Below are 21,202 nucleotides of genomic sequence, written 5' to 3' on the forward strand. Positions count from 1 at the left end.
TACGTCGCAGCCGGCGCTAGTTTTAGAGGACTACTTTGTTTTTACATTTTAATTTTTTAGTTTACGTTTTATTTTTATTTTATGTCGCCTATGTCCATCTACACACCCTGAGGATTCCAACAATGTACGCACAGATGCATGAATGACTGACTCACTGTTTGTATGTGTTTTGAAGACAGCATGTGTGCAGGACTGTATGGGTGGATGAGTGTGTGTATGGGTGTGTTAGTGAGTGAATGACTGTCTCAATAGTATCTTTATGAGTAACCACATATGTTTTAAACTAGTATATGTAAGTGTTGATGTATATAAGTGAGTATATGTGAGAGTGAGAGATTTGAAGAGTTCCTGTATAAATAAGTAAGTGTTTCTGTAAGTGATTGTTTAAGAGAGTAAGTATGTGTACTTTTTTGTAGAAGTAAGTGTATCGGTGTGTGTATAGCTGTATATGCAAGTAAATGGATGTTTGATAGTTTATTTGCATGTGTGAGTATGTGTGTGAGTAACTCTATGGAAGAGTGTCAGTGTGTAACAGGATGTATAAGTGTATGAGTACACATGATGAGTGATTACATGTATGAGTGACTTTATAGAACTGTTGGTGAATGAGTGGATATGTATGTAGATGTTGGAATTACTGAATAGGTTGTTGTAACTGGTATTGGTATCTCCATTTAAAAAAAAATTGAGTTTCTATTTTTGAATGTGTGTATCAAAGGTTATATTACGGTGAGAGGAGGTCTGCCACTCTTACTCAAGGATGATGTCACCAGTGATGTCATCAGTGATGTCATTTGAGATGTCATCAGTGATGTCATGAGTGTTGTCACTGACCATGTCATGAGTGATGTAATATGTGACGTCATCAGCAGTGCATTGCGGGCGCTTGAGTTATAGTTAGCTGAACTAACTATAATGGAGGAATTTCAATGGTTTTGTATGAGTGAAATGTCCAGCTAACTATAACATGTGTGAGACCTATGGTTTTTCAGTGAATTTCTAAGGTTTTTTAAATGCTAATTCCTTACTGTAACGTGGCTGAAACCTATTGTTTTTTCAGTGAATTTCTAAGGTTTTTTAAATGCTAATTCCTAACTATAATGTGGAAGAAACCTATGGTTTTTCAGTGAATTTCAAAGGTTTTGTAAATGATAATTTATAAATGCATTAATTGTTATATTTTTTTATACTGATTTACTACATTGTTTTAAAGTATTTATTTTTAGATATTTAATTTTTTAAATTACATTACATATTTTTAATATAAATTGAAAAAAATTTTTTTTTAAATATTGAAATTGTATATATTTTTTAATTTATATATATTTTATATAGCAGGCAATCATATCCTATGGAAGGAAATTCAAGTTACTGGTGTGGTTAGAATTACTTTTCAGGATCATTAGTGGGCTGAAAGATGCAACACTGAGGTCTCTCCTGATAACAGGTGAGTAAATCAGTGTTCAAAGTTCGGCTGTTTTTAGAGGAATTTTTTAAAGTTCCAAAACTCCACACTTAGAAGAATTTCCAAGTGAAACCAGTCAATGTTAGCCTATGGAAGGAAATTCAAGTTACTGTAAGTATGGTTAGAATTACTTTTCAGGATCAGTAGTGGGCCGAAAGATGCAGCACTGAGGTTTCTCCTGATAACAGGTGAGTAAATCGGAATTCGTAGTTCGGCTGATTTTAGAGGATTTTTTTAAAGTTCCAAAACTCCACATTTAAAAAAATTCCAAGTGTAACCAGTCAATGTTACCCTATGGAAGGAAATTCAAGTTACTGTGAGTATGGTTAGAATTACTTTTCAGGATCAGTAGTGGGCTGAAAGATGCAGCCCGAGGTCTCTCCTGATAACAGGTGAGTAAATCGGAATTCGTAGTTTGGCTGACTTTAGAGGACTATTTGTACGTTTCAAAAATAGACACTTAGAAACGAAAACCACACAATAGATTCCTATGGAAGGAAATACAAGTTGCTGGTAAGTATGCTTAGATTTACTTTTCAGGGTCTGTACTGGGCTCAAAGATACAGCACTGACGTCTCTCGTGATAACAGGTGAGTAAAAAGGAATTCGTAGTTCGACTGATTTTAGAGGAATATTTTGCTCAATAGTGAAGGAAGGGGGCGGGGCCTGAGGTGACATGTGTGCAAACACGCCCCTGTGGCGCATTTTAAGTTGGGGAATTAATTCCTCTTCAATCCTGAGGTCCCCTGTGGGCCAACAAGCCCACCAGGTACCTCTAGTATGCTCCAGGGAGCTCCGTGGCACTTACTGGAGGTACCTGTTGGGCAAGTTGGCCCCTAGGGGACCTCTGGATTGAAGAGGAATTAATTCCCCAACTTAAAACGCGCCACAGGCGTGTTTGCACACATATCACCTCAAGCCCTGCCCCCTACCTTCACCACTGTGCAAAGACGCCCATGGCGCGTTCTAAGTTGGGGGGTTAAGTCCCCTTGCGTACTGGGGGTCCATGGGGGCCAAATAGCCCACCAGGAACCTCCAGTATGCGTCAAGGGGCTGCATTGCAGAGAGGTGTAAAAAGGGGCATGGTCTCATTACACCTTTCTGCAATGCAGCCCCTGGCGCATTTACAGAAGGGGAACTAATTCCCCTTGCATACTGGAGGTCCCTGGGGGCCAACTAGCCCACCAGGAAACTCCAGTATGCACCAAGGGGCTGCGTTGCAGAGAGGTGTAATGAGGCCACACCCCTATTTACACCTCTTTGCAAGGCATTCCCCTGGCGAATACTGGAGGCTCCTGGTGGGCTAGTTGGCCCCCAGGGACCCCCAGTATGCAAGGGGAATTAGTTCCCCCTGTGCAAACTCGCCAGGGGTTTCTACCCTGCCCCCTTTGTGTGTTTTGTGTGGTTTCTTTCACTGCTTCCTTGCGCCTCGGTGCTACCGAGGCACAAGATGGCTGACAACACTTCCTGGTTTGGAGTGCTGACAGCCAATTAGCATAAAGCTCGTGCTCAGGAAGGAACTCGTACTGTAAGCGTACCGTACTTCGTCTATAGATATATCTATGATTTTACTTTAGATTTTCTCTTGAACTTCTGAATGGATTTACACAACCTAAAAAATGCGTAATCTGCTAACCCAACTCTTCCTTTTTGCCAAATTTGGTGTAATTCCGTTCAGCAGTTCGGGCTGTAGTCCGTCTTAAAGGTCCCTATGGAAAATTGCATGGGGAAAACACGTTTTGGGACCCCCTTTTTTCTCGGCCCCCGCTTCACGTATCACCCCCAAACTTCCAGGGAAGGAGCGGAGCAGAGCAGGCCATCTTCTTGGAGTTTTTTGCATGTATTCGTCCACCGGCGCCAAAGTATTTCCAAATAGAATGTTGCAGATTTCCTATGGAAACTAGGTCCGAACTATAACTACCTACTGGTATATATATATATATATATATATATATATATATATATATATATATATATATATATATATATATATATATATATATATATATAGTCCGCAATGTTCACTCCCTTCAGTGTTGACTGTAATGTTAATGTGGTGTAACACTACAGTCACGATTATGCAAAGGAGCAAACTTTTCTGGGATGTGATGCAGTGTCTGGCCGCACCCTTTTCCCTGTCCAAACTAATTTTTATGACCTCCTCTACCATTTTTCTCACGTTCCTAATGTTCTTTTTTTTTTTTAATTGCATTCCCACCCATGGTTACACTTCCTCTGACTCGAGCCGGAGATTCCGGTCCGAGCCAGAGAGCGTGGCTGGGCCGGCCCGACTGCGAATGTAAAGATACGACTCGTAAATGACCTCTGTAAATACCAAAAGTCGTAAAATTAGACTTTTGCCTCAGATTGCCTTTGTGAATTGGGCCCTGAGTTTCTGGCCCGCTCAAACTTTAACCTATTAGGATCAAACCATGAGCATATATTTCGAATGTTCTCCTTGCACTTATTGAGCAGTGGAAATTAAACAGTATGGTGTTAAATTTAATGTAACCCCTTCCCTGTGCCGCAAATTCCGCCGTGGAGCGGGGGGGCTAGGGGGTGTGGTGGCGCTTCGGTGCTCATGACGGCGTGGTTCGGTCATGACCACGCCCACTCATTAATTCACCCGCACAGGCGGGGAATTAGTGCCATGTGGGAGGAGAGGCAGCGGCATGACGGCTCCACGCTGGCGTGAGCACATGCCGCCCGTGGCTCATGACGGCCTGGAGCTGTCATGAGCACGCAAGGGGTTAAACTCCAAAAACAGATTTCCTTTTGAATTTTCAGTTCCTGATTCCTCTCTATTAATTGCTAAAGATTGTTTTAAACTCCGCAAATAAGTAGTACGTTTTTCAATCTATGTCAAACTATCATGTATGAAAAAATAACATTGCAAGCGACAGTGGTTATCACTGAAAACACCTCATTTGACTCTTAACAGCAAAAGTATGTGCCACGATTTTTCTGATTTTCCCACCGTTACTATATTCACATTGTGAAGTGTGATAACAGTTAGTGACTGAGAACTAGAAAAAAAACGCATATAAAATTAAATAAAAAATTATGTGAATAGATTTTCTAAAGCAAAATGTCATTTTGTTGCCGATCGACAGAAAACTTAATATCATTTGTATCAGCACTGGGGGTTTGAAAGCTGGCATCTTCAAATAAAATATGCAGAATGTCAGCTGTATTATAATCTACTGATTGTGTTATTATTGAGTCTAACCATGTGCATCTGAGATCACTATACCAAGGGCAAAAGAGAAAGAATTACTCAGCTGTTCTAATAGCAAAAAATGCAGAAAGCCAAGCTTTTGCATGAAAACGTATTCCTAATGTTCTACCCAAATAAGCTTCAGTCTAAATATGCAAATCTGCCACTGATGAACACATTTCTATTTTTGTAGTTTGCGTTTTAAATGTCTGTGAAATATATATAATTTTGTCCTTCAGGAAAACTGTACATTTCCATTGGTACAGCTGGCTTGTTTTTTTAACATTTGGAGTGCAGTGGGTAGCTACAAAGTACTCTCTAGTTTTTTACATCTTTGGTCCTGATTCCTACGTCCACAGTGCTGAAGGGGCAGTACATTATCACACAAAAAAGTGCAGTTACTGTGCAGTAATTCCATGCATTACCCTGCAACGGCAATGTAAACCCCATGGAATGAGGAATTACAGTGTGAGGCAGGATTTACCGGTAACAAAACCGCATGGAATTCAGAATTCAGTGGTGTTTAATGCATACATTTACTACCTGCTCTGAGCAGTTGGTTTATGTATTCTTCTGGTACAGGGTGGAGTGGGTAAGGGAGAGAGGGATGTGATGAGTAAGGGGGGGGGGTTTAACGGAGAGCATTGTAGGTCCTGCTGCCAGAAAAGAAGGGTGTGAGCCTTGGCTGCTGCTGCTGAAAGCTCAAGTGATTTATCAGGACAAAATTAATAATGGGAAACATCAGGTAAACTAGTCCCACACCCTAGAAATCTGGGTACAAGAACTCTGACACACTCTGAATACATACATAATCTTGTTCCACATGACTCTTAATCGGATCTGTGATGTTTTACCCCACGTCAGTGCTTCCAAGTCCATTTCTGATATGTTTGTGTATTTCATTATTAAGTTGATTCAAGGTAAAATGCTATAATTGTCGATCATAATGTAAATTCAAGTTTTATGGATAGTGTTGATTCTCAATTCATGATGCATGGGTGGTCACATAACTTCAGATAAGTAAGGATGTCAGCTCGTAAGGTAAACTGTGTGTGCTAAGCCAACCTAACTGATCACCTCAACACTTCAACAGCAGTGAAAGGAAAGGAAGACGAGTAGGAACCAACGCACCACATGAAATACCAAGACACAGGACAGAAGAAAATGAATTAACCCTCTGAGGAGTTGAGAGCCCGCCAGACATAAGGGAGGAATGAGATTTGTGCTATCCCCTACTGAGAAATCCTGATTCTGTACCCAGTGGTCAGCCCAAGTCTTACCCTCGACAGTCTTTGTTGCAGAAAGATCAGACCTCAAAACCCAAGCAAGACAGAAATCAAGAAACAAGAAAAGAATCACAGGTAGTTGTGTGTCTGCCATCTTAGGTGACCAATATAGTCCCTGTACTTTATAAGGTTGCCAACATCACGTGGACAATAACTTGTGGAACCATTGTGAACATGCATCAGGATAGAGCTTCTGTGAAGGTCACATGCATGCTGCGCAAGGTTGGAGTTAAAACTCCAAGATTTCAAGTACAGTGGCCATCTGTGGTGTTCAGCTATTAGTAGAGGCCACACCCAGTGACTGATTCAGAAACGTTTGTCTTGGTGATAGCCCTGTTTTATTGTAATGTATTCAGGGAGATTTTCAGGCAGAGCGATGCCTCATTCTGACCTGTGTGCTGCAGCTGAGCACTGGACTCATCCGAACATGATGCTCAGTAGACTTGACAGCAAATGTACGAGTGCTGGTAATATGTCTTTGTCTTTTTTTACTGCACTGCTTGTTCTGAAGGTTTGAGTATCAGTCAGCACGTGCAATTTCTGACATAAAAAAACCTAAGTTTTTCAGGGGGTTCTCAGGAGCCTCGAGTTCTGGCATCACAAGTCATTATTAAGGTTTTCCCTCCATTACCCTCTGTTGTTTATACAAGTCCGTGTGTTAGATCTGGCTTGACAGCACACCTATCTGCAAGAGAACAGCCAATCGGGAAACTGAATTGTTTGAATTGTTATGGTGCTGTTTTTGTCAGACATTTGTCTTTGCCGCACTGAAGAAGGCTAGATGCTGAAACGCATATGCGGCCAATAAAGTTTTATTGAATGCCCCATGAGTGCGCCAGGTGTTTTTGGTGGTGGTGGAGCCAGCGGGTCTCACCCCGCTTTTTGGAGGCACCCGTCGTGAATTCAGCAGCTTCGGTGGGAAACATGTGTGTATTCTTCTTTGGCCTTCCTGAAACGTCGCTGACAAGCCCCCGTTGGTCAAAGGAGGCCATGGACTATACAAGTCTAGGAACGCCATTCATTTGCCAGATTCCCACAGATGGATTGTATGTTATCCAGCGACGGACGAGGGGCATTCAAGATAAACCTACCAAACAGTAGCCCATGGGATATTGAGAGGACGGATTGTAGTGGTAGGAGCTGGCATCCGTGAAACATTGGGAGAGAATTCCCATTGGGCATTGAAGTTCAGCAGCTTTGGTGGGAAACGAGTGTGTGTGTGTGTATATATATATATATATATATATATATATATATATATATATATATATATATATATATATTCCAGGAATAATCCAGTACGGCGCAGGATTTCAAAGGCCGCAAATACGGACACGAACCCAGGTTTAGGTGCAAAAAGAAGGTGGTTTTATTCAGCAAAGGTGCTCCCAGTCATCACAACGCGTTTCGCGCTTCACAGAGCGCTTGATCACATATATATATATCAAAGCAAAGAAACCTTCAGTGACGAAGACACCGCACTCCGCTTGAAGTTGTTTAATTTCACTTTTATTTGCCTGTAGGTTTCTCCCACCTACGTGTCTCGAACCTCACGGTTCCTGGTCACGGTCAGCAAACATGGTCTAACTTTAGTTAGTCATTTCACTAGTCCAGTGAATGTTTATGGATTGATATATCAAGTTGGTTAGTTTTATAGATGCACGTGCATCTCTTCATCCCCATTGAGCCCCCATGGGCTTCTGGTCTTAAAGCGGATTATTATTTTAGACTCTAAGCGTCTCAGTTTCTGGATGCGATTGCCTCCTCTTTCATGTTCCTTCACAGTTGCGAATCCTGAATATTTGATGTCTTGCCAGGTTTTATTAGTGTGGGTTTGCAGATGTTTAGATATGGCATAGCTGACACACTGGTCAACAGCCATTTCAAGAATGCTAAACCAGAAACTTAGTTAGAAAAGCGACAGATAGGCTTCACTAAATACTTGGTCTGTAAAGCCTACAAGGTAGGCAAAAATCTAAAATCCATCATGGACCAAAAAGGAAGAAATTTTAAAACACGGGACAAAATTACCTGTGAATCTCAGTTTGTGGCGTATCTAATAGAATGCTGCTGTGGGAAAAGATACATTGGCTCAACCATCTGTCCCCTAAAAAAGAGGATATTGGAACATATAAGAGCTATCCAAAACAACGATAAAAGCTATGCCATATCAAACCCACACTAATAAAACCTGTCTAGACATCAAATATTCAGGATATCATGAGTGATGTCACTGACCATGACATGAGTGATTTAATATGTGCCGTCATCAGCAGTGCATTGCGGCGGCGCGAGTTATAGTTAGCTCAACAAACACTAACAGCCCAATAACAGCCCAACTTCTCTGGTTTCGTATGAGTGAAATATCCAACTAACTATAATGTCCCTGAAACCTGTGGTTTTTCAGTGAATTTCTAAAGTTTTCTAAATGCTAATTTCTGACTTCAACATCTTTAAAACCTATGTTTTCTCAGTGAATTTCAAAGTTTTTTTACATGAAAATTTCTAGTTATAACGTCCCTGAAACCTATTGTATTTTCAGTAAATTTCAAAGGATTTTTTTTAAAATGTTCTTTTTATTAGTAACAAATTCCAATCATGACAGGTATAAATTGCAGACAGTTCTATCTTAAAATATCAGGCATGGATTACTGAACATAATCATACAATTATTCAGTCATGAAAAATGTGAGATGTTTCCCCTTAACCATTTCCAATTCTGCAGTCGGAGATATGCAAGGATTTCCAGGGTATGCAAGTCTGGGAGATCAGTTGTTAGAACATGACGAACTTACAGGCAGCGGAACACCTCCCCCAGGCCATTTTGTATTTATTCTGCAGTTCCGGAAACGAGAGACCTTGCCCTTTTTCACAAGATGCCCTATATTGGAAAGGCCAATCGCGTTCCATTTGTCAAACCCCAGTTGATGGCACAAGAGTCCTATTTTCTGGGTGTACCACAAAGGAGTAGACTGTGTTAGTACATCAGTCCAGCCTAATCACTTGGCCGCTTGGTGCCAGAGTTGTGGGGCCCAGAAAACCTCCCCCTCCTAACCTTCAAGTAGAGGGTACCCAGATACCCTTCTTGCCCCATTTGGTACCTGTCCAGCATATAGGCGGGGTCTAGCGAAGATTGGTACAACCAGTGGTTCACCACTACAAGTTGCAAAGCCCTCCATCGTACCACCCCTTGGACAGTTTATGTAATGCAATATGTGGCGTCCCTCCGCTCCATAACTCGACCTCAACTCGCCATCAATATTTTTTAAATACGAATCAGAGATGGGGTATGGGCAGTTCAGGTGGATATATAGGAACCGGGGGAGGGCCAGCATCTTGAAGAGGGACGCTTGGCCCAATAGAGACAGCAGTACGGATTTCTAGTGGGTTTCATCTTTTCTGAGCCTATCTAATGGCACAGCTAAGTTCCTTTCATAGGAGAGGCGAGGGTCGGGGTTATAAAAATCCCTAGATAACGAAAGCCATCTAGGGCCACCTCCAAGTCACAGTACTGATTTTGTCCAATTAATGACGTAAAATGAGTATTTGCCAAAGTTGGTAAATATATTGAGGAGCCTGTGTAGGGACACACACGGGGGACCCTAAGTACACCAGTATATCATCGGCATACAACGATATTCTGTCCTCATGTCCGTCATCCCATTTCAGGCCCCTGAAAAGCATGTCTCCTTGCACCCAGTAAGCCAACGGTTCCAGGATCATAGAGAAGATAAAAGAGGAGAGCGGGAAACTCTGCCGGGTGCCCCTGCCTGCCAGTTGTTAACCTTGACTTGGGCGCACAGGCCCGTGTATGACAGTTTGATCCAACCAAGGAATTTCGGGCCAAACCCAAGGCGCAGCATCACCTGGAAGAGATAGGGCCACTCTATGGAGTCAAATGCCAGAGGAATCCTGAGAAAGCACCACTGCTTCTTCTTCTATGTACCGCTGGTGACCCAAAGCATTGTGGAGACGGTGATATTCAATGCTGTGTTCTGCCCTGGCATGAAGCTCGATTGACAGTATTGGGATGAGACTGTTAGCTACAGTTTGGCCAGGACTTTGGCTTCAACATTGATAGAGAGATCGGTCGATAGGAAAACAGCTATCCACCAGTTTCCCAGGTTTTCGAATGATCACTATGGAAGCAAGTCGCTGATCATCAGATGAGATCCCCTTGTCAAAGCTTTCTGTGAACATATTTTTAAGGTGAAGGGCAAAACGTGTGGCCACAGTCTTAAGGAATTCAATTAGGACTCCGTTGGGCCCCATTGCTTACCCGGACTGGATATCGTTATGGCCCGGCAAATTTCTCAAAGGTTTTTTTTAAATGAAAATTTCTAACTATAACGTCCCTGAAACCTGTGGTTTTTTTCAGTGAACTTCTAAGGTTTTTTAAATGCTAATCCCTAACTATAACTTTCTTGAAACCTCTGTTTTTTTCAGTGAATTTCTAAGGTTTTTTACATGCTAATTTCTAACTCTGCCTACATAGGTAGAACATGTGCAGAAAGAGGATGAAAGGTGCAGAAAGAAGCAAGAGAAGTGCAAATAGAGGCAAGAAAGATGCAGAAAGAAGATGAAAGGAGCATGAAGAAGCAACAGAAATGCAGAAAGAAGCAAAAGAAGACCAGAAAGAGGAATAAAGGTGCAGAAAAAAACAAGAGATGTGGAGAGAGAACCAAAATAGGTGCAGAAAGAGGCCTACTTTGACTGTACCGTACAGAAGACTCATACAAAGTAGCCTAATCACTAATCTGTCTCCCAAGATGTCTTAAACCTCACTTTTCTCTTGAAGGTTCAATATTCATCGACTGCTCAGAATGTTAGGTCTACCAAATATAAAACAGCAATCCTAAGCATATCACTGTTGTAAGTCTGACCAAGTTTGTGAAGGTATGCATGCATGTGTCTCTGCTTATACCTAGTGACATGTTACATAAAAATAAACGTACAAATACTTGAATTCCTGTATTTGAAACAGCGTACTCTGTAAATTTGTGTACAAAAAGGTAGAAAAAAGAGAAGTGCAAAAAGAAGCAGCAGATGTGCAGAAAGAGGGGGTGTAGGAAAAAGCAAGAGAGATGCAGAATAAATCAAGAGAAGTGCACAAAGAACCAATGGAAGTGCAGAAAGAGGCAAGGGTGGTGCAGAAAGAGGAAGGAGAAGTGCAGAGAGAGGCAAGAGAGATGCACAAAGAGGGTCGAATGGTACAGAAAGACGCAAGAGGGGTTCAGAAAGAAACAAGAGAAGTGCATAGTAAAACACAGGGGTGCAGAAAGAGACTAGAGAGGTGCAGAAAGAAGCAGCAGAGGTGCAGAAAGAGGGCTGGAGAAAGAGGCAAGAGGGGTACAAAAAGAAGCAAGAAAGATACAGAAAGTAACAAACAAAATGTGGAAAGAGGCACAAGGGGTGCAGAAAGAAGCAAGAGAGGTACAGAAAGACGCAAGTTAAGGAGCATCAGAGATGCAGAAAGAGGCAAGAGAGGTGGAGAAAGAGGCACGAGAAGTGCAAAAAGAAGCAACAGACATGCCCAAACGGGGAAGAGGGGTTGAGAAAGGGGCAAGAGGGGTGCAGAAAGAAGCAAGAAAGGTGCAGAAAGAAACAAAAGAAGTGCAGAAAGAAGGAACAGATGTGCAGAAAGAGGCAGAAGGGTTGAAGAAAGAGGAGAGAGGGGGCAGAAAGAAGCAAGAGAGGTGCAAAAAGAGGCAAGAGGGGTCCACAAAATAGTAAGTGACTTGCAGAAAGAGTCAACAGAGGTGCAGAAAGAGGCAAAAGAGGTGCAGAAAGTAGGTGAAATGTGCAGAAAGAGGCAAGAGAAGTGCAGAAAAAGAAAGGAAGGTACAGAAAGAAGCAACAGAAATGCAGAAAGAGGCAAGAGAGGCACAGAAGGAAGCAAGAGTAGTTCCAATTTAAGACCCACATTTAGCAATAAGTAACAGGTGACCATTCTAGGTTTACAAAGGACCTTCCACCACGCTGTAACACTTGTTGCTGCATTTTTTGTAACGTTTGTGCCATTTGAGCTAGAAGCTAGATTAGGCAGCAAATTATGAATTATGTGGCTAATGCAGAAAATGTATATTTGTGCGAAAGTCGGTGGAGCCAAACAGTCACATAATTACGGTGGCCCTGCTCATACTTCTGACTAGGTCCAGAAGTGCTCCTCAGTTATTCAATTTTTTTGTCTCATTGAGTTCATAGTTTAGCTCCTACAAAAACGAGGAAGACTAAATCTGAGGTTACCATTCCACAACACAGACTACCATACCACATAATTAATCTCCATAACACATAATCCCACTCTACATAATTCCTATACACTAAATACCACATACTTTCTATCCAGATAATTTCACTGCACATCATACCACATAATTCCACTAACCACAATGCACATCCACTCAACTCCAAAAAACATTAGTAAAAAACGTTTACATTTACAATGCCAATAGCTCTAACTCTAGTAAATGTGAAACCCATCACATTGCAAAGGCTTCTTTAACTAGTAGTTGCGTTTGCAGAGTGGTGGAGAAAGGGTGTTGGGCCTCCGACCAGCGCTCAGGAATTCCGCTGTGTAGGACTTACAGGAGGTACCAGGAGGGATTCTTGGCCCCCAAACTCCCTCAGGAGTGAAGTCGACTTTATCCCCCAACCCACAGTGTGTCAGGATGCATGTTTTCCGAGTGGTGAAGAAAGGGGGGCACAGCTTCGAAAGACTTCTTAGCAATCCCACTGTGTGGGACTTACTGGAGGTAACAGGATGGGTAGTCGGCCCCAAAGGACATCTTTGGGGACTAACTACCCCTCCTATTAACTCCAGTAGGTTCCACACAACAGGATTGCTAAGTTTTCATAGCAGGCCACGTCCCCTTTGACCACCATTCTGTAAACGCACCTCCTGGAATGCTCTTGGTTTGGCGATGAAGTCCCTTTCACTTGTGGGGGTCCTTAGGGGTCAATAGCCTGCCTGTTACCTTCAGTAAGACGCACACAGTGGGATTGCTGTGAGGTGGACACATGCCACGCCCCTTTCTCAACCACTCTGCAAATGCTCCTCCTGGCACACTCTTGGTTGGGAGATGAAGTCCCTTTGCCCTCTGAGGGTCCCTAGGGGCCAACTAACCCTCCTGGTATAGCCCACACAGCTGGATTGCTAGAGGTGGTCCAAGTCCATGCCCCTTTTTACACCACTCTGCAAATGCACCTCCTGGTGCACTGCTGCTCAGGGGATGAAGTCCACTTTAGTACTGAGGTTCTCAGGACACAAGAGCACCTCATCGTCCCACCAGCAGTGCACCAAGAGGTGCATTTGCAGAGTGGTGTAAAAAGGGGCGTGGCCCCAGACCACATCTCAGCAATCCCACTGTGTGGGTATTACTAGAGGTACCTGGTGGTCTAGTTGCCCCCTAAGGACTCTTATGATTGAAGGGGACGTAATCCCCCAATTCAGAACGCACCAGGATGCACATTTGCTATGCCTGGGCAGAGTTCGTCAACTCAGCAAAGTGGCAAAAAAACTCTGCTGCGCTACACGGAGCTCCGCAAGTGGCGGAGTTCCATAGAAAAATGCAGTTTGTGGTGATTGCACAGTGCAGATGCTTGTCCGCACTGTGCAATCATCACGAAAGGCAAGCGGTACCTTCTTTCCCTTTTCTGCTGCTCAAGTAGATTTTTACTCGAGCACCAGCTTTCTCAACACGAACAAGCAGTTTCTCATCAGGAGCAGTCGCGAGCATATGAGAAACCTGACCACTCCGCGTTGAGAAATCTCACCGGGATGTTTATTTTCCACGCTCACACTCGCCAACTTGATGTTGACAATAACGAATTAGGAAAAGTCTTACCGGTAGGGTGATTTTCCACACTCACAGTCGCCAATTTGACATTGATAAAAACTCTGCTCCATTACATGAAGCATAGTTTGTCAGAACTCTGTGAGCTCCACGTAACGGGGAGTGTGGGAAACTCTGCAAACTCCAGGAGTGGAGCATAATTCACCCCCCAGGGTTAGCGTTTGTACAGAGGTGCAGGGAGGAGTCAGCTCGGGCGGGATGCCAGGTTTTTTTAATTTGCTTGTCTGGAAGGGGGCTATATGGCCTTCTGTTTTTTTCCAGGACGGAGGCTGCTTGGCCACCCTGCCTTGGGCCACTTCTGACCCCGGGGACCCCATCCCCCAGGGTCTGGCTTCATTTAAAAAAAAAATCTCTGAAGGGAACTGGTTGACTGTGGTGTGAGCCCCAGTCACTGGTTGACTGGGGTGTTAGCCCTGATCAAGCAGCAACCACAATCCTTGTTAGGGTAAGACACAAGCAAACTCCAAATCAGCCTGTGCTCAACCCCCTGGTAGCTTGGCACAGAACAGTCAGGCTTTACTTAAAGGCAATATATAAAGTATTTTTCTAACACTTCAAACAGTAATAAAGTTAAAACACTGCCCAAAAATGATCCCACACCAAGGTAGAAGGTTAGAACTTTCATTAATAAATAAAACACATACAAAATAACAAAAACTCAACCAGCAGAATCAGAGATATGACATTAAACATATGTAAGTAAAATTAGCACCAAAAAACACAAAGCGCCAACTGTGGATATCTGGTCGTGGCAGACCTGGTCAAAGTCATATGTTCAAGGTGACTGCGACACAGAAAGCATCTTTTTTGGATTTGAAGAATATCTATCCAGCTGTTTTAGAGAAATTAAGCTTCAAAATGTATAGATATCTAGTGACATGGTACTACGGAGGGACAACTCATGGAAAAAATGACACATGAAGCATTCTTACTGGCTGGTAATGTGGGAATTGGACCAGTCCTGTGAGACTAGGTGCTGTCATTCACTGGCAGCAACATGAAGATACAATTTGCTGCCTCTATCTTAGGACTCAGGGCTTGTGTCCTAAAACTGAAATTAAAATAATATGTAGGGTGGCAGGGTAGGGGCATTCAGATTCTACTGTGCCCACTTACAGATTCACACAGAGCCTCATGCATTCACTCACTAATCGAGTCAGACACTCCTGCACCCAATCACAGACCCACTCAGACAGACACTCATGCACCTACTTACAGACACATTCAGAAACTCATGCACCCACTCACAGACTCACTCAGAGACTCATGCACCCAGTCATAGACCCAATCGGACACTAACACACTGACTCACAGACCTACTCAGACACTCATGCCCCCACTCACAGACCCACTCAGACACTCATGCATCTAGCCACATACCCACTCAGACATGCATGCACCCATTCACAGACCCACTCAGACACTCATGCACCAACTCACAGATGTACACAAACACTCTTACACCCACTTACACAGCTATGTACACACCCATACAGTTACTCACATGCACTCACATAACCATACAGCCAGTCACGTACCCACAAACTCACTAACACACACACTCAGAGACCAAAACAACCACTCACACACCTACTCAGCTACCTAAACAGCATTTCAAATAATCACTCTCAAAGGTTACAGGTTACAGTTAGGCAATAAAATCTAGAAAAACATTGACATTCACTAAAAAAACAAAGGTGTCAGAAATGTTATAGTCAGGAAATAGAATTTAAAAAATGAAGACCTTAGAAGTTCACTGAAAAAAACAAAGTTTACAGGGACGTTATAGTTAGGTTCAGATTTCACTTAAATAAAACCATTGAAATTCAGCAGTCACAGTTACCTGAGCAAACTGTACCTTACACCCCCACAATGCACTGCTTATGACTCACATATTACATCACTCATGACATGGTCAGTGACGTCACTGCTGACATCTTAAAGGGCATCCCTCATGACATCATTCACAGAACCACTCACACCCCTATGCAGCTTCACATACACCCACAAACACCCTTACAGAACTCACATCCCCATTCGCAGACCCATACAAGTACTCACACAACCAGTCACTCATCTATAAATACCCTCAGACACACACTCACTCACTTGTACTGACACTCACACAACCAGTCACTCACCCATATAGACACTCCCACAACCACTCACTTACTCATACAGATAGTAACACGTGCTCAGTCACCTGAACAGTCACAGAGACAACTACATACTCTCCCATATATCCTCTCTCACATTAATTTAGTCACCCATACAGCTAGTCACACACCTACTCACTCGCCGAAACAGCAGCTCACACATCAACTTAGACACCCATTCACCCACCTGCACACCTATTAAAGACACTGAAACAGCTACTCATTTCCCCTCACACTCACCTATAAAGACACTCAAGCAGCTGCTCAACCACTCACACCACCACTTACATACCCATTCAGACATCCATACAACTACTCACACACCCACTCAGTCACTCCTTCACCCACTCACATAGACATTCACTCTTGATTACAGGCACAGACACCCACTCACTTACCTATACACTCATTCAAACAACCTAAGTAGCCACTCACACACCCGGGGCCTCATTTACACAAAAATGACGTGCTACCACAAACCATTTTGCATTGAGCTGCACCATTTTAAAAACACTAGATGCGTTGTATTAGCAACAATTGGTCCCATCTGTGTGCTTTCCCCTGCAATGTTGCACAATTGGCTGCCATGCGCCAACACAGACACCCTTGCATCATGTTGCTAGGGTGATCATTTTTGTGCTGTCAAGTACTCCTTCCTGAACAATCATTGATGGCATGTTCCTCTTTCTATGCCTGCTGCAGAATGCAACAAGCATAGAAAGGGGAAGAAAGAGAAGAAATAAAAGTATTTCTCCTCATTGCGCCACTCCGACGCCTTCCCTGGGGAGGCGTAGGATTCTGACGCATTCCTATCTTTACAAAGCACCTATTAAATGCCCCTTTCATGCAGAGAAATGTGTAAAAAGGGTCCATATTTACAAGGCCATTAAATGTCATGCAGGGTGACTTTACCTGGCCTTGTAAATATAGGCAGGCATACTGCGCCACGGGTGCACCAAAAAATGTGTTGCACCGGTGGCACAATGGCCTTGTAAATGAGGCCCCAGTGCCTTACCCATACAGCAACTCACACAGCCACAAAGTCAACCATATAGCTACTCGCACACACACTTACACACCTATTCAGGCACTCACATGGCCACTGATTCACCTATAGAGCCACTCACATACCTGCTCACTCTCCAATACAGCCACTTATACAGCCACTCACTCACCCATACAGCTACTCACACACCTGCTCACTTGCTAATACATCCACTAGCTCTCCAATGCAGCCACTCACACACCCATACAGAAACTAAGACATCCACTCACGTACTTATACAGCTAATAACAGAGCCATTCACTAACAGTGCTATAATGTCCTAGTAACCCTTGGTTTTTCCAGTAAGAGAAAAAATATATATATATATATTATTTTTATGTTGCCAGTCTGGCATTACTTTATAGAATATTTAATTATTTTTTTTTGTTGAAAGTTTTATAAAGCGCAAACAAGATCCTAGCAGATATCAGAGCTCTATACAAACATTAAATGTTACATATACAAGCAGTAATAGTAGATCCACACAGAAGTACAAAGAATATAATACAGAAGGACAATATAGTTATATTTAGCATTAATGAGTGTCTTGTGTTTAAGAGCTTAGCTGCCTTTCACCACCTTGATTCAACAGACCATACTCATCTGTATTTAGCCATGAGGATGGATTTAACTTAATTTTTAAAAGCAGTAGAGGAAGGGTTAAGTCTGATTTCTGGGGGAAGGCATTCCAAATTCTGGGGCCATCCCAGAGAAGGATCTGTTATAGTTTTTTTTCTTATGGATTTTTTGTGTTTTAATTAGTAATTTTTTAGCATTTCTTGAGGATCTGGTCCCACCAGAAATTGTCAGTTTCTCCGCCAGGTAGCTGGGGGTCTTTTGACGTAAGGCTCTGTGCATCATGCACGCAATTTTCAGCTGAATTCTCGCATCTAGGGGTAGCCAGTTCAGGGATTGAAGATCCAGGGTAATGTGGGAGCTACGTTTAGATCCATTTATGAGTCTTGCTGCCGCTTGATTGATGCTCTAAGGGGTGCAGTTGATGCTTTGGGCAGACCATAAAGGGTAACACAACCATATTCCACTCTGGGTATAACCAAAGCTTGTACTGCCTGCTTAAAGTCATTGTGTGGTAAGAAGGCTTTTAGTTTCCTCAATGTGTTTATCTGAAGGTTGGCTCCCTTTGTAGCATTGCTAATATGTTTTTACATGTTGAGGTTACTGTCTAAGGTTATTCCAAGTGACTTCGCTGAGTCCACAATGGTCGGTTGTACATTGAACGCCGTGATATGTTTGATCCAATCTTGCATTTTTGGGATTTGAACCGGCAGGGCTATTAGGAGAAATTCAGTCTTTAGGGCATTCAGTTTAAGATGATTTTCTGCCAGCCAAGTTTGGGTGTTCTAAGAGCTGTGTTAAGTAGTTTCATGTCCTCTAGGGAATGTATCTTGAGGTATAGCTGTGTATCATCTGCATACATGTGGTATTGCACGTTAGAGGTTTGTAGAATTTCAGTTAGAGGTTCCAAGAAGAGATTGAACAGTGTTGGAGATAGTGCTGATCCTTGCGGTAGCCCCAGGGTCACTGGGACTGGTTTGGACAGGGTGTTCTTAATTTTGAATTGTTGCGTCCGATTTTGGAGATTAACAGATGGAATATCCCATAGTTAAAACATGAATTAATTGAAGAAAGCCCATCTAGGGCTTAATAATTTCTTGCTATCTCTCGATCAATTTTGTGTTGATTGATATTGTAATATCGCTTATGTAAAGATACTAGGCAGTTTCACATGTTTATATTATATAATGAATTAATAATGTGGGAACGGGAGAACAATTGCCAGACATATTAATTTTGCCCATTCAGGGTTCAATAATGAATTCGTTTTACAAAGCATCATGAACCTGTAAATAATGTATATATTGAAAGACTAATACTGCATATTTAGTAATGGCGCTGACACAGGACTGAATGGTAAATTGCCCTTTGTTTATTTCTTTGATCCTACTCTGACGCTCAGCGTCAACAAATATTAAAAATTGTTTTGCCAAAGTTTGTGTTTATAGCGGTTAAGAAAGGCAAACGCCGAAACGCGTCCCGCTTCTTGAAAAATAAACAAATTTCCTTTCACCCGTGAGTGCAGCACCTTTCTTGGCTGACGAGGAAGTTAGAGCTTTATATGTATATATATACACACACACACACACACATGTATATATATATATATATATATATATATATATATATATATATATATATATATATATATGTATATATATATATATATATATATATATATATATATATATATATATATATATATATATATTCACAGAAAAAAACATAGGTTTTAGGCCATATATAGTTAGGGATTAGCATTTACAAAACCTTAATTTACTCGCACAAAACCATAGAAATTCCCATATATAGTTAGATGCAATAACTATATATCGCACACCCGCAATCCACTGCTGATGATGTCACATATTACATCATTCATGACATGGTCAGTGACATCACTGATGGCATCACTGATGACATCATGCAGTGACTGTATGTTTCTGTAAAGTTAAAATATGTCTTACATATTGAAGAATGAGTGGATGTATAAGTGTCTGGATGAAGGATTTAGTAGGTGCATGACTGACTGTATGAGAGAGTGATTAAATGTGTCTCACTGAGTGCATGGGTAAGTGACTAAACTGTCTTAATTTGTGCATCATTATATCTGTTGTTCTATGAACTGCTGCATGTGTTGATCAGTAGCTATATGAGTAACTATATGGGTTATTGATTGGTTGCCCAAGTATTTGTATGGGAGAGTGAGTGTGTGTGTGGGGGTGGCTGGGAGGTGTGTGACTCTGTGCATACATGTGTGAACAGTTGATTCACTAGATCTATGGGTTCAAAACTGCATGTGGAAACAGCTGTATGGGTGGTTGACTGTGTACGAGTGTATTGGTGAGTGAATGGATATCTCAGTGCTACATGTCAAAGTAAGTACATATGTAAAACACAGTACATGTGAGAGCTGACATATATAAATAACTGTGCATAAGAGCCAGTGAATGTGTGAGTGGCTGTATGGATCATTGTGAACATGTATCAGGGATTGTATGAGAGCAAATATGTGTTAGCATATGTTTGAATAAGTAAGATGTGTATAACTGTATAGTTGAGAAAATGGAGGTGTGATTGATTCTTTGCATGACTGACTAGGTGTGTGAGTAACTCCATGGATAAGTGACAGTCTGTGAGTGTCTGTTTACACTGATTGTATCTAAGGTTATATTAGAGTCTGAAGATGTTCATTGTATTACCACATAAATGATATCATCAGTGATGTGATCAGTAATGTCAAATGAGATGGCATCAGTGATGTCATCAGTGATATCATGTAAGATGTCTTCAGTGATGTCATCAGTGATGTCATTACAGATGTCATCAGTGATGTCATCAGTGATGTCACTGACATTGTCATGAATGATGTAATATGTGACATCATCAGCAGTGGATTGCGGGTGCGCAATATATAGTTATTGCATCTAACTATATATGCGAATTTCTATGGTTTTGTGCGAGTAAATTAAGGTTTTGTAAATGCTAATCCCTAACTATATATGGCCTAAAACCTATGGTTTTTTCTGTGAATTTCAATGGTTTTTTAATAGCAAATATCAAAAGCTGTCAAATGTCAAGTACGTGATAGGTCAAAACTTTTTCGTGTTTATGCACGCTGATGTGCTTTGAACGCTGCCCCCCCCCCTCTTTTCTCTTAGTAGTACTCTCTCTTTGCAGATAGTGAAGGGTAGTTAACGCAGGCCTTTGCCCCCGTTCTAATCCGTCGTGTCTGCTTCTCTCTCAATTTGATTGATTGTTATCCAAGCATTTACTGTTTGAGAATGAGTTCTCTTTGGTTCATTCTCTATTTACAAACAAGCACAGAGTCTCAATACTCTGTTTAGTCTTTGCAGATAGTGAAAAATCGTGTAAAAAAACAAAAGGAATCGAGCAAAATCAGTAGGCCACTAATGGGATCTCTTTTTGACCTAGCTAAAATAGAAACATTAAGAACAACCCTTCATGCGAAATACGAAACTAGTGAGATGAACTGAGCTCCACACGATGATGGCTGTAAGACAGCTCGGCTCCGCCACCCACCCCACCCAAAACAACGACAAACCCTATGCAAATATTATAAATATATACAACACACCAG

Source organism: Lissotriton vulgaris, chromosome 9, assembly GCF_964263255.1.
Source record: "Lissotriton vulgaris chromosome 9, aLisVul1.2, whole genome shotgun sequence".
In the NCBI taxonomy this organism is placed as follows: domain Eukaryota; kingdom Metazoa; phylum Chordata; class Amphibia; order Caudata; family Salamandridae; genus Lissotriton; species Lissotriton vulgaris.